This window comes from Gorilla gorilla, chromosome 4 (genome assembly GCF_029281585.2).
Source record: "Gorilla gorilla gorilla isolate KB3781 chromosome 4, NHGRI_mGorGor1-v2.1_pri, whole genome shotgun sequence".
Taxonomy (NCBI): domain Eukaryota; kingdom Metazoa; phylum Chordata; class Mammalia; order Primates; family Hominidae; genus Gorilla; species Gorilla gorilla.
The window spans coordinates 128,676,935-128,690,017 of record NC_073228.2 but is presented as its reverse complement, the minus strand read 5'-3'; the positions used below and the strand labels follow the sequence as shown (position 1 = coordinate 128,690,017).

The 13,083-nt window shown below is 41.8% G+C and overlaps 1 pseudogene; it reads left to right on the top strand.

The window, feature by feature from the left end:
* Nucleotides 1–12,014: 12,014 nt before the first annotated feature.
* Nucleotides 12,015–12,438, top strand: LOC101144207 (large ribosomal subunit protein eL28-like; annotated as a pseudogene).
* The last annotated feature ends 645 nt before the right edge of the window (nucleotides 12,439–13,083 follow it).

Sequence of the window (13,083 nt, the reverse complement as noted above, 5' to 3'; positions counted from 1 at the left end):
AGTATTTCCCCAAAATCCTTGTCCATCCTGAACCTCAGAATGTGATCTAATTTGGAAAAAGGGTCTTTGCAGATATAATCAAGAAAATGATTGGCTGGGCTTGGTGGCCTCACACCTGTAATCCCAGCACTTTGGGAGGCCAAGGTGGGCGGATCACGAGGTCAGGAGATCAAGACCATCCTGGCTAACACAGTGAAACCCCATCTCTACTAAAAATACAAAAAATTAGCCAGGCATGGTGGCGGGGGCCTGTAGTCCCAGCTACTTGGGAGACTGAGGCAGGAGAATGGTGTGAACCCAGGAGGCAGAGCTTGCAGTGAGCCCAGATCACACCACAGCACTCTAGCCTGGGAGACAGAGTGAGACTCTGTCTCAAAAAAAAAAAAAAAAATCAACCCGGGAGGCAAAACTTGCAGTGAGCCGAAATCATGCCACTGCACTCCAGCCTGGGTGACAGAGCGAGACTCCATCTCAAAAAAAAAAAGACCAAGATGAGCTCATACTGGATTAGAGTTGGCCTTCAGCTAATGAAAGTGTCTTGGGAGAGACAGAATAGAAGGCATAGAGACACAGGAAAGAAGTCCACATGAAAACAGAGGCACAGGGCAAGGAACACAAGGAGCCACCATAAACTGGAATAAGCAAGGAAGGATTCTCTTCTAGGGCCGTTGAAGGGCGAATGGCCCTGCTGACACCTTGATTTTAGACTTCTGGCCTCCAGAACTATGAGAGGATTTTACCTACCTCATCAAAGTGTTGTGTAAATTAAATGAGACAATACATGTGAAGGGTGTGTTAGTCTGTTCTCATGCTGCTAATAAAGACATACCTAAGACTGGGTAATTTATAAAGAGAAAGAGATTTAATGAATTCACAGTTTCACATGGCTGAGGAGGCCTCACAATCATGGCAGAAGGTGAAGGAGGGGAAAAGGCATGTCTTACGTGGCGGCAGGCAAGAGAGCCTGGGCAGGGGAAGTCCCCTTTATAAAACCATCAGATCTCATGAGATTTATTCGCTATCATGAGAACAGCATAGGAAAGACCCACTCCCATGATTCAATTACCTCCCACCTGATCCCTCCCACAACATGTGGGGATTATGGGAGCTACAGTCAAGATGAGATTTGGGTGGGGACACAGCCAAACCATATCAAAGGGCCTGGTACAAGAGGAGGTCCAAGTCTCCACTTAGTCACTCACTAGCAATGGTAGGGAACATTACTCAATTTCTATGTGCCTCCCTTATCTTAAGGATAAAAAACAGGGATAATAATTTTCATCTACCTTCACTGAACAGTTTTTGTGATGATCAAATGAATTCACAGACATGAACATTCCTAGCATATGAGAAACATTCAAGAAATGTGGAGATCTGTGCTCTTCCTTCCCCATGTCCCTCAAACTACTGGGGGTGGTAAAGTAGTGGGAGAGAAATAAGAAAATCAGGACATTGTTTTTTTCAATAAGAATGGCCAGATGTCCCCTGGCAACTCCAAAAGAAAATTCTGCTTGTATCTTTGAGTTGATGTCTAGATCTCGTTACATTGTTACCCTCTAAATATAATTTTCAGAAGTACTGATATTGACATCACTAAGCCAAAACAATGTCTATGTAAATAGAATTGATCAAATCGTATCAGCAGTTCTATGGGTTCAACCATTCCAGATCTGTTTCCCTCCCTCCCTCCCTTCTTTCTTTCCTTTTTGTCAATGCTTCTTCCCATCCACTTTCTCTCCATATTATTACAGTGTTCTGATGTCGTGGTTGGGAATAATTCCAAAAAGAGAACCACCCCAGCCTGCTCAGGGTGATTCATCATACTTTAAGCTTGACATGTCAGAGAGTACTATAAATGTGTGTTCCTGGGCACTGTGGCAGGTTTCACTAAGAGCTGAGACATATTACTTAAGAGAAAACAGAGAAAATATGCAGCATAAAAACAAGTAGTGGGTATTTGTGAACAATTCAATCAATTGCAATGATCCACAAGACCACGTTGGTGACTATAACCAGGGCTATAATTTCATATGTGGCGACCACAAGACCACCAAAGTATGGTAGGGGAATCAAGTCAGGGAAATATTTGATGGGAACCAGCCATTTATTCAGTGACCTTGTATTTACCAGAGTTGCCTGGGAGAGAAGCAGCCGGGCGTTATCACTGGCTTCCAAGGGCCTGAGGAGAAGGGCAGAACTACCCAGGAATGGAAGCCACAAGCAGCCCAAAGCTAGAAGGCTGTCGCCATGACACTGACCACTTGCTCAGTAAAGAGACCACTGGAGAAGACTGCAAAAGTCAGAAAAACTTGCCAGGGATAGGCAAACAGCTGATGAGGTTTAAGTTGTAGAGAATATATGACTCTGGAGTCTCACAGTCCTTGGTGTAAATCTGGCTCTGACACATATTTGAGTGGCCTTGAGAACATTATTTATTTAAGCTTCAGTTGCCCCCAAACATAAAGTGGAGATAAAAGTTACTTACCTTGCAGACTTGTTGTAAGACTTAACTGAAGTTATACATGAAAACGCCCTGAGATGTAAAACTAGGAAAAAAATGGATTTTCCCCTCCCTCCCTCCCTCCCTTCCCCTGAATTCCTATAAAATCAGTTCCCCAAGGTAAGAAGAAAGAACTTTTACATTCTGTAAGAAATAATCTATTTCTTGATCCTTTAGCATCAGGATTCAAATGGTCCTTTACTTAATTAAAGCTAGGAAGTGGACATTGGAAATTTCTTTTACAATTTCCAATTTAGATTTCTAAAATGGGTGACTGATTGTACATTAGCTTCCTCTCCACTTGTCACTAGTAAAGTAACCCCTTACTGTGAACAAGAGCTATATAGATATATACACATAAACTTCAATGCTTCTAAATGCTAATTTGTGATTTAGCATTTGGCCCATTTGTGATGGGCCAAGAGTAGGCAGAGAAGAGATGATAAAAATGGCAGATTAGTAGTCACTAACTTATCAGGGTGAGTGGAGGTCATAAAACTGAAAAAAAAAAAAAAAAAAAACCCATAAAAACAAGGTAAATTGCCAAGAAGCTAATGAAAGATACCTGAAAGCAGGGAATGCATTAAGACCTTGAGTGAGGGATTTAGACTTAAATAAGACGGATTACTGAGGTGGATTTCAGCTTCAAGTAACAGAAAACTAAGCTCAGAATTGTTTAAACAATAGATTTATTGGCTCATCTATCAGAAAGTCCAGATATAGTGAGGGCTTCAGCATTGTTGGATGCCATGGTTCAACACATCGACCTGGGTCTGGGTTCTATTAGTCTGTTCACTCTGCCTTCAGAGTGAAAGCCCAGTACTAAAGTCCACTCCACGTTAATCACAGAATGGCCACAGTACCAGTCAGAGTTCTGGTGCTTTCTTGTTCACATTTGGTGGGAGAGAGGAACTAGATCCTCATAGTTTCAGAAACTTCCTACAAATCTGTCAGCATCTTATATTTTCTGGAACTGGATCATATACCCATTCCTAAAGAGAAAAGGACTTATCCCTCAATCAATCCGCCTCACCCATAGGCCATGTGGGAGTCAGCTTCCCTTGAAGTATTTGGGCTATGTCAGAGGGCTTAGGTACCTGAACAAAACCAGGTAGTGTTAGGAAAAAAGTATAGATTGATCCAGGGTAGGTCATCTACCTTTTACACTACAGAATATTAGCAAGGTAAACATTACACTTTCATTTACTTCAGCCTCCTAAGTTTTCCAATGTGATGGCAATGTCATACAACGAAGTATTGGTAAAGTCATATCTAGTGATTTTTCTTACATCCCAAGTCATAAGTTTGTTTTGTTGTAGTGTTGTTTTGTCTTGACTATATTAAACTGCCTCTTAAGCAAGTACCACAAAACCTTTTCACCCTAACAAGTGCATATAATAAGGGTTCTCCAATTCTAAAGTCTGATACTCAGTGAGTCCCCAGACCCACGCATCTTATACTGTGCCCACCAGCATGAGGTCCAGGAATTCTGCCACACCATCAAAGTCAGTGGTTCTTAATCTGATTGGGCAATAGGATCACCCAGGGAACTTACCAGAAGTACCCATGCCAGAGGATATTGACCCAGTGGGAATAAGGGGAGGTTTCGGCATCTGTATGTTTTTTAATCCCAGTTGAAAGAGAGTTAGAGACTGGAAAACTGAAGCTTGGATGGGAGAGAGCATTAATTCACTATATACTTTTTTGTGTGGATTGAATTTTTTTCATTATGTATCTATATTATTCTCTTCCCTTCGTTTTTCTTTTCTTTATTAAGGTCTTCAGTGTTTCTGAAGTGCAGACAATGAGAACTACTAATCTATATGGTCAAATATCAATCTTTAAGTTGAATAGAGCCAAAAGTGTTTAGAATTGGTTGTCAGAGTGTTATTTAAACATATTGACTTTTTTCTTTTTGTAGAGATAGGGGGTGGGGGGCATCTTACTGTGTTGCCCACACTGGTCTCAAACTCATGGTCTCAGGCAATCCTCCTACCTAGGCCTCCCAGAGTGCTGGGATTACAGGTGTGAGCCACCGCACCCAGCCCATGTTGCCTTTTTAATGAAAACCCTGAGGCCAACAAATTGGTCGGTGCTAACACCTGACTCAGATTCTTGGACTCATTTTTTGGGATTTCTGGACAGACCACAGAATCTGGAATATGACCCAGTTTTTGAAATGAAAGAACATAGATGACCAGATCATTTTGTTGATAGACAAAGAAAATTCCGGAGAACCTTGTTTGGCTTCCCCTTGAAAGAAGAAAAGATGAAATTATTTGTAACTGAAATCAGCTCCATGCTGTTTGCCATCAGTCCTCCCACACGTATGCCTCAGTGACAGACAGAGACCAGAGTAAGATTGCTCCGTTTACTTTAAGATGTCTTTGTAGAGGTACTTCTCAAAGTCTCTTCTAAGTGATCAGAGGCACTGCCCCTCTTTGAATTACAGCTCTAAGAAGCAGAAATCAGTAACTAGATGTTTTAAAACCCCTTTCACTAGCAATTTAAAGAGATTAGAAGTTTCATGGAGAAAGATGTGTTTGGAAATCATTAAAACGGTAGACATTGTTTTCAGAAAGAAACATCCTTCGGTCACACTTTTGTAGCTAGTTATGGTCTGATGGAAATCAATCACAAAGAAAATTCAGTAAAGCCTAATGGTCATTTTCACAAGAGTAGACCAGACCACTTGTGGCATAGCAGTTACTATCTTTTTTATTTGTATTTCACATAGGATATTTTTAAACCTGCACATAAATTGTCTGACAAATCTCTATGTCTACCATATCTGGGGAATTGTTCCTCCTATGAGCCCAAAGCCATAGCTTGGCCTTAACTGACTAAAAACATTTTAGGTGGAAATTGCTGCTCCCTCCCTCTGTATATCAACATTGCATTTTCTTCTACAGGGGTTTCCTATCCTTATAACACCTGGAGAAATAGATGTTCCTCAGCAGCCCTGACTTCAGAGGAAAAGCTTATCTGTTTGCAAGATGGAAATGCTAGGCAACTCTCCAGAGGAAGAGCTCAGAGGTTGTCTCACCCATGGAATTCATGCAGTATAAGTGACTTAGTCTGAGAAAACATTGATCTGAGCCATTGGCACCAAATCTCCCATTGCTCCTTTAAAGTACCTCAGCCTTAGTTTGGGCCTGTGGCCTGGAGGTACATCCAAGATGGACCAAAAGATCCAGATTAGTTCCAAGCAGTGACAAGAGAGGCTGGAAGAAGGGAGGCCAACCGTTTCCTAAGGCCGTTTCCCCACAAAGCATTGATAAGAAGAAAGCCAAATTTTCTTTTTTTTTTTTTTTTTGAGACGGAGTCTCACTCTGTCGCCCAGGCTGGAGTGCAGTGGCTTGATCTCGGCTCACTGCAAGCTCCGCCTTCTGGGTTCATGCCATTCTCCTGCCTCAGCCTCCCGAGTAGCTGGGACTACGGGCACCCGCCACCACGCCCAGCTAATTTTTTGTATTTTTAGTAGAGACAGGGGTTTCACCGTGTTAGCCAGGATGGTCTCAATCTCCTGACCTCGTGAGCCACCCGCCTCGGCCTCCCAAAGTGCTGGGATTACAGGTGTGAGCCACCGCGCCCAGCCAAGAAAGCCAAATTTTCTGTTTTCCAATTTTTTTTCTGTTCCCATCCATCTCCCTAGGCTTTAAATTTCCAAATATATCAAATATGATTTTTTTTTGGATGGAGTCTCCCTCTTCACCCAGGCTGGAGTGCAGTGATGTGATCTCGGCTCACTGCAACCTCAGCCTCCCAGGTTCAAGTGATTCTCCTGCCTCAGCCTCCCGAGAAGCTGGGATTACAGGTGCGCACCACCATGCCAGTCTAAATTTTGTATTTTTAGTAGAGACAGGGTTTCATCATGTTGACCAGGCTAGTTTCAAACTCCTGGCTTGCAGTGATACACCTCAGCCTCCCAAAGTGCTGGGATTACAGGCGTGAGCCACTGCGCCTGGCCTCAAATGTGATTATTCTTAAAAGCAAACCAAGTTCTACAGAATATGTATATTTTTTAGGTGAAACTTGATATTTTGTGTTCTACGCTGCTTTACAAATTGAAAAATATCTTTTCTTTAGTTCAAAGAAAGGGAGAGAACTAACAGTTGAATGCCTATTGTGATTTATTGTAGACACATGTTGGATTTTATGTCATCTCATTTAATCCTTGTAACTATTCTGCAAAATAGTTACATTGTATAACTTAATCCCCAGAGAGTGTCTACTGTGTACTTTCTCTGTTCTAGGGACTTTTACAGGGGTTAGAGACTGTGATCCCACCAGGAACTCATTCTGGTGGGGAAGATAGCATATGAATGACTAATTACAATAGAAACAGTAAAGTCCCATAATATGTAGATGAACAGAAGGGTATTCGAGCATACATTTTAAATTTAAATTTCTTTAATGTGTGCACCAATCAAAATGGTAGGCTTACCCCAAAAAACAAATTCTGAGGCTGTTGCAAAAGACTCCAATATTTTGACACAAAAAGCTTTCTAGAAACAGATGGGTAACTAACTAGTAACACAGGTACCTCTTTATCTTTTTTTCTGTAAGGGAACTCTGGAAAGGTTTCTAACTATTCTTTTCCTCTAACAAAGTTACTTATTTCTAACAAAGTTTTTTTTTTTTATTTTTATGTTTTGAGACAGGGTCTCACTGTGTGTCACTGAGTGCACTGGAGTGCAGTGGCATGATCGTAGCTCACTGCAGCCTTGAACTCTTGGGCTCACAAGATCCTCCTGCCTCGGCCTCATGAGTAGCTAGCACTACAGGCATGTGCCACCATACACGGCTAATTTTTTTTTTTTATTATTATTTGTAGAGGTAAGGTCTCATCATGTTGCTCAGGCTCATCTCAAACTCCTGGCCTTAAGTAATCCTCCCACTTCAGCCTCCCAAACTGTTAGGATTACAGTTGTGAGCCACTGCACCTGGCCTAATTTCTAATGATAGTATTTGCCAGTAAAATAACTTAAAACAGGCTGAGTGCAATAGCTCATGTCTGTAATCCTGGCACTTTGGGAGGCCAAGACAGGTGGATCACTTGAGGTCAGCAGTTCAAGACCAGCCTGGCCAACATGGTGAAATCCCGTCTTTACTAAAAATACAAAAAATTAGCTGGGCATGGTGGCACACACCTGCAATCCCAGTTACTCAGGAGGCTGAGGCAGGAGAATAGCTTGCACACAGGAGGCAGTGGTTGCAGTGAGCTGAGATCACGCCACTGCACTCCAACCTAGGCAACAGAACGAGACTTTCTCTCAAAAAAAAAAACAAAAAACAAAAAAAACTTAAAATATTTTAAAGAGACTTTACCTATTCATTCATACCCTTACACAATTTTAAAAATATTTTCATGTGGCTTACACAAATATATACAACAGCACAGAATAAATGAAAATAGTAGCAAAATGACTATATCTGTGTATCTTTCTGTATCAATTTCCTCTCAGTATCAATTTCCTATTCCCCACAAATAGCTATTTCCTCTCTCCTGGTTTCAATTCTTTGTGGCTATCTGGAAAGCTCTGGTTTCCTCTGGAACTGATCAGTGCCTTGCTCTGGCCCCAGACTGCCCTGGCTTGTCTCCATGTGGGGTCTGCGTCACCTCCTCCACAAGCGCAATTCAGTCTCCAAATGACTTAGGCAAGAACTTTTGTCTTAAACAAATCTGTTTATCAGAGAGCCATTGGATCATATGTTATAGAAGCCTCAACAAACAGGATATTCCATCTCAAATTGATGGCCTCTTGGCAAACACAAGAATGCCTCCCAGGGAAGCATATGATTCTCAGGAACACCACGGCACGTCATCAGCCTCAGTCACTGAAGGAAACAGGTTAGGCATCTGCTCACTGGCACTTCCTGGTTGAAGTACAACAATTAGTGTCTTTTTTGAATATGTGCAGCTTTGGGATTATTAATTTCAGCATGAGAAATCATTAGTATTCTTAATTTAAAGAGGAAACCTTTGGACAGGAGTCTGCGGCTATCAATCAATACTAAAGATTTTCTCTGAATTATGATGTTTTTACCTGACTTTGAAAATGGATTTTTTTTCCCTTTTCATTTTTGAGCTTTTGAATTTGACTTAGCATACAGACTCTGTCAGGTTCCTGTGGTGAATTGATAGTGAAATTAGGAGAGACAGGGTCCATTGACTTAGAAGACCTGTGCCATTAGTTAAGTCTTCCCTCTGTTTCTGCAACTGGCTTGACACCCACTTAGTCACCTGGGTTTTGGCACTTGCCTCTGACACTAACACTTGAGAGAGCAGAGCTCAGAATGGAGATGAGGAGGTAGCACAGTAAATAGGCATTATCAAAAAAAGACAGAGGTGAAAATCAATACCTCCATTAACATCTAGAAGCAGACTTTTCAAAGAACATTTATATGTTTAGCTGACAGTAATGTACCAAGAAGACTAGTTCCTTTATAGGTCACAAAGTATGTAACTATCCCTACGGTGTTATTTATTTTTCTTCCCATTTGGCTAAGAAGTATCATCAATAGGATTTAAAACTAAAAATAAACAAAAAACTCTGCCCAGCAAAAATATTCAAATAAAGGGTACAATTTTCAACAAAGTAGATACAACAAAATTCTAGTAATATACATCAAAATTATTAATAATGTACAGTAAAATAGCTATTCTCTTGACATTTGTCATAAGGCTTTGACGTACACGTGTATCTTTTTTATAAGGTTATTATTTTTGTGACGCACATGACTTGAGATACCTGTATTGCAATGAACTGTATGTTTCTGGTTTTGTTTTTATGGCATTGTGTTACTGTTGTTATCCTAACTGTCATCTTCAAATATAGGTTTAATTCCTGGTTTTCACATTCCTTAGCTCTGTGACTGTCAGAAGTCAACTTATATCATGCTCGGTTTCCCTATGTGTTACAGTAGTAGTAGGAGAAATAAGTGATAGGTGTGTGTAAATGCCTAGCACAGTGCCTGGCACAAAATAAAGTCTCAGTAGATGGTAGTCCCCCACCTCCCCACCCCACCCCTCATTGCTTTCTCTTCCTCCCACGTTGGTCCCCTTGCCTCCTCTGCTTTGCCATCTCCTTCTCTACACCATCAAAGGAACACCTCTGGGCAAAGGAGACCACATTCATTTACGTCGGATAACACATTGACCTGGCGGCCTTCATTCCAGTGTAAAGAGGCTGGGTACCTCCCCTGTAGCTGTCACCCTTGCTCCTTGGTATTCTTTGCTAGTGCCTGTGCACAGGAGCCAAAGCTTGGTGTGACCAACTATCATCACTAAGCAGTGTAGGATTTGGGACCCGTCTCACCTCCAGGAACAGAAGTTGGAGCAAATAAATAGATGTAGTCTGTCAACTTGAACTTTGCAGGACACTCTGAACTTGAGTCCGATCTTCAAGAAAGAACAGGTTTAGAACAAAGAAATGCTGAGAACCTTGGGAGAAAGTAAGAGAGCCTTAAAATCCATCTGAGCAAAAGATAGACAGGCTGAGCAGTATCTGACACACATCCTAGACTATGGAAAGGCACACTTCAAAAAGTTAAAAGAAAATATATGTTTGGTCCCATGGCCAGAGGGTTTTCTAGAAGAGTCTAAATAGGTCCAGAAGGACTAGAAAATTAAATTCTAACTATATAATAAAAATTAGCCAGATATGGAAGAAAAACTAAAGAAATCAATATGGTTGCTTGGGAACTCTCCTTGGAGCTCAGATATTAAAAGGCATGTTTCAAAGATCAAAGAACTTGTAGCCCAGAACAAAAGCAATGCAATAGCACAAACCTAGAAGAATAGTGTCATATAGAATAAAGTGAAAAATAAGCACAATTTTGCTGAATAAAAGGTTAAAAAATGACTTTTACTGATGTGTACAGAGTAAGAACAACAAGGAACTGTTAGCCACATTTCTAAGAGATTATGATGTAATGGTAATGAGACAAAGAGAAAATAGAATGACTTAACTCCATTTTGCTTCTGTCTTTTCCACTAGAAGAATGACCTTCAGACTGAAAATGCAGATGTGGCTGACAACTGCAGACAAAAAGTGTTCTCTATCACCCAGGGAGCCCCAGGGTGATTTTCCATAGGCGAGTGCCAGCAGTGTGAAGAAAACTGGAAGCTGGAAGCTGGGCAACTACTGTGATGGCCCACACAAGAGATAAGGACACAGTGAGGCAGTCCAGAGGAACAGAGCAAAGGAGGCACAGGAGAGAGACGCTGAGAGGGCAGAAATGACAGAATAACCCACTGCAAAGGCTCTAGAGAAGCGCTGGATGTGCTGCTTAAGGTGAACTTACAGAAGGAAAGGATTCCACACATCTTTTGTGGAAGCAGAAAGCAAATAGGATGGGGAAGGGGAGAGCAACCACATGAGTCTATTCATGGAGACAGAAAGTGGAGCTGTGTTGGAGACATAGTGAGAATCCGGGTTCATCAGAGTCACAGGTTATTTTCAGGGAAATAGCTGGCTATAAAGGGGCCTTGGAGGAAGGTATAAACACTATGTCTGAAGGGTTTACTACCTGTCAGAAAGTCTCGAATGAGTGCTCCACACCTGGTGAGGATCCAGAGATGAATTAAAAACAAAACAAAACAAAAAAACCACACACCTGTAGAGCTATTCATTTGCCTCCTCATTCTAGGGATACCATGTAATCTGAATATAGAGCTGAAATCTGAAGGAATCAAGAGTTTTGTGAATTTTGTTTTGTTTTGTTTTGTGGGGGATTGATTAGTTAACAGTGAAACTGTTGAAAACTGTGGATAGAGCCACCCCTCCCGTCCCTGTGAAAGGCAGGGAATCTGGATTAATTCTTCAATTTCAGGGTGTTAATGCCAGTAAAGAAAGCCTTGTGGTACTACCAGAGCTGATGCTGAGGCTTCCTAAGGCCGACTGGGGGGTCAGGAGAAGGAAGTGACATATGGGCTGAGAACTTCAGACGAGTAGCGCTTAGCCTGAAGAAATACTCTGCATGTTTGGAGTGTGAAAATTGTATTCAGACCCGGGTGCCTCACTTTAAAGAAAAATGTTGCCAAACTGAACTCTGCCAGATGAGGAATCAAACATGGCTAGCTAGGAGTTAACTGACATAGCAGGAAATCTGGTTATCAGTTCTGTGTAGCCTTAGAGGAAGAATGTCATCCAATTCTGAGGCAATCTAGCATCAAGGTCAAGCTCAGAAGCTCTAGACCCAAATATGAGGGTTAAAATTCCGGCCCTACTATGAATTACATTACCTTTTATGTATAATAACATTAATAATAATAATTGCATAGAATTGTTCGGAGGATGAAATGAATTAATACACATCAAGTGCCTAAAACAGTGCCCGGAACATAGCAGTCACACAATGCATGTTGGTTATTATTAATATTATTATCCAGTGAATAATAGTTATAATAAAACAGATAGATATATATTGTTATATTAAAGAATGTTTCGGAATTCAAATCGTTGAACAAAGTAATCTGTGTTACCTTTTAAATTGCCCCTGAGGCCGCTGCGAGAGGAGCCGCCGCCATGTCTGCGCATCTGCAATGGATGGTCGTGCGGAACTGCTCCAGTTTCCTGATCAAGAGGAAGAAGTAGACAGACAGCACAGAGCCCAATAACTTGAAGGCCCGCAACTCCTTCGCTACAAAGGGCTGATTCACCGCAAGACCGTGGGCGTGGAGCCTGCAGCCGACAGCAGAGGTGTGTGGTGGTCATGAAGCGGAGATCCAGCCAGCGGAAGCCTGCCACCTCCTATGTGCGGACCACCATCAACAAGAATGCTCGCGCTACGCTCAGCAGCATCAGACACACGATACTGAAGAACAAGTATGCCCTGAACTGCGCATGGCTGCCATCCGCAGGGCCAGCGCCCTGCACAGCCGGAAGCCTGTAATGAAGAGGAAGCGGACCCGCCCCACCAAGAGCTCCTGAGCCCCTGCCCCCAAAGCAATAAAAAGTCAGCTGGCTTTCTCAAAAAAAATTATAATAATAAAATAAAATAAAAAATTTAAAAAGTTAAAATGTTTAACCAGAGATTAGAGGGTCATCTGGAAGAAGCAAGGAGGAGCTGCTGCCTGCTTTCAGTAGACAGATGAACTGGCTGAGTCTGGTTTTTCTGACTTTCGGAGTATATACATACATGTGTATATATATGTATGTGTATATATATATGTATATGTGTGTGTGTGTGTGTATATATATATATATATAGTGACAGGGTCTCGCTCTGTTGCCCAGTTTTCAGTGCATGATCATAGCTCACTGTAACTTCGACCTCCTGAATTCAAGTAATCCTCCTACCTCAGCCTACTGAGTCGCTAGGACTACAGGTGTGGCCACCACGCCCAGCTAATTTTTTATTTTTTATTTTTACTTTTTGTAGAGGCATGATCTTTCTATGTTGCCCAGGTTGGTCTCAAGCGCCTGGTTTGAAGCGATCCTCCCACCTCAGCCTCCCAAAGTGGTGGGATTACAGGCATGAGCTACCATGCCCAAGCCCCATAAGCCCATAATTTCATGTATAAAAATGGATATTTCAGGCCGGGCGCCGTGGCTCACGCCGGTAATCTCAGCACT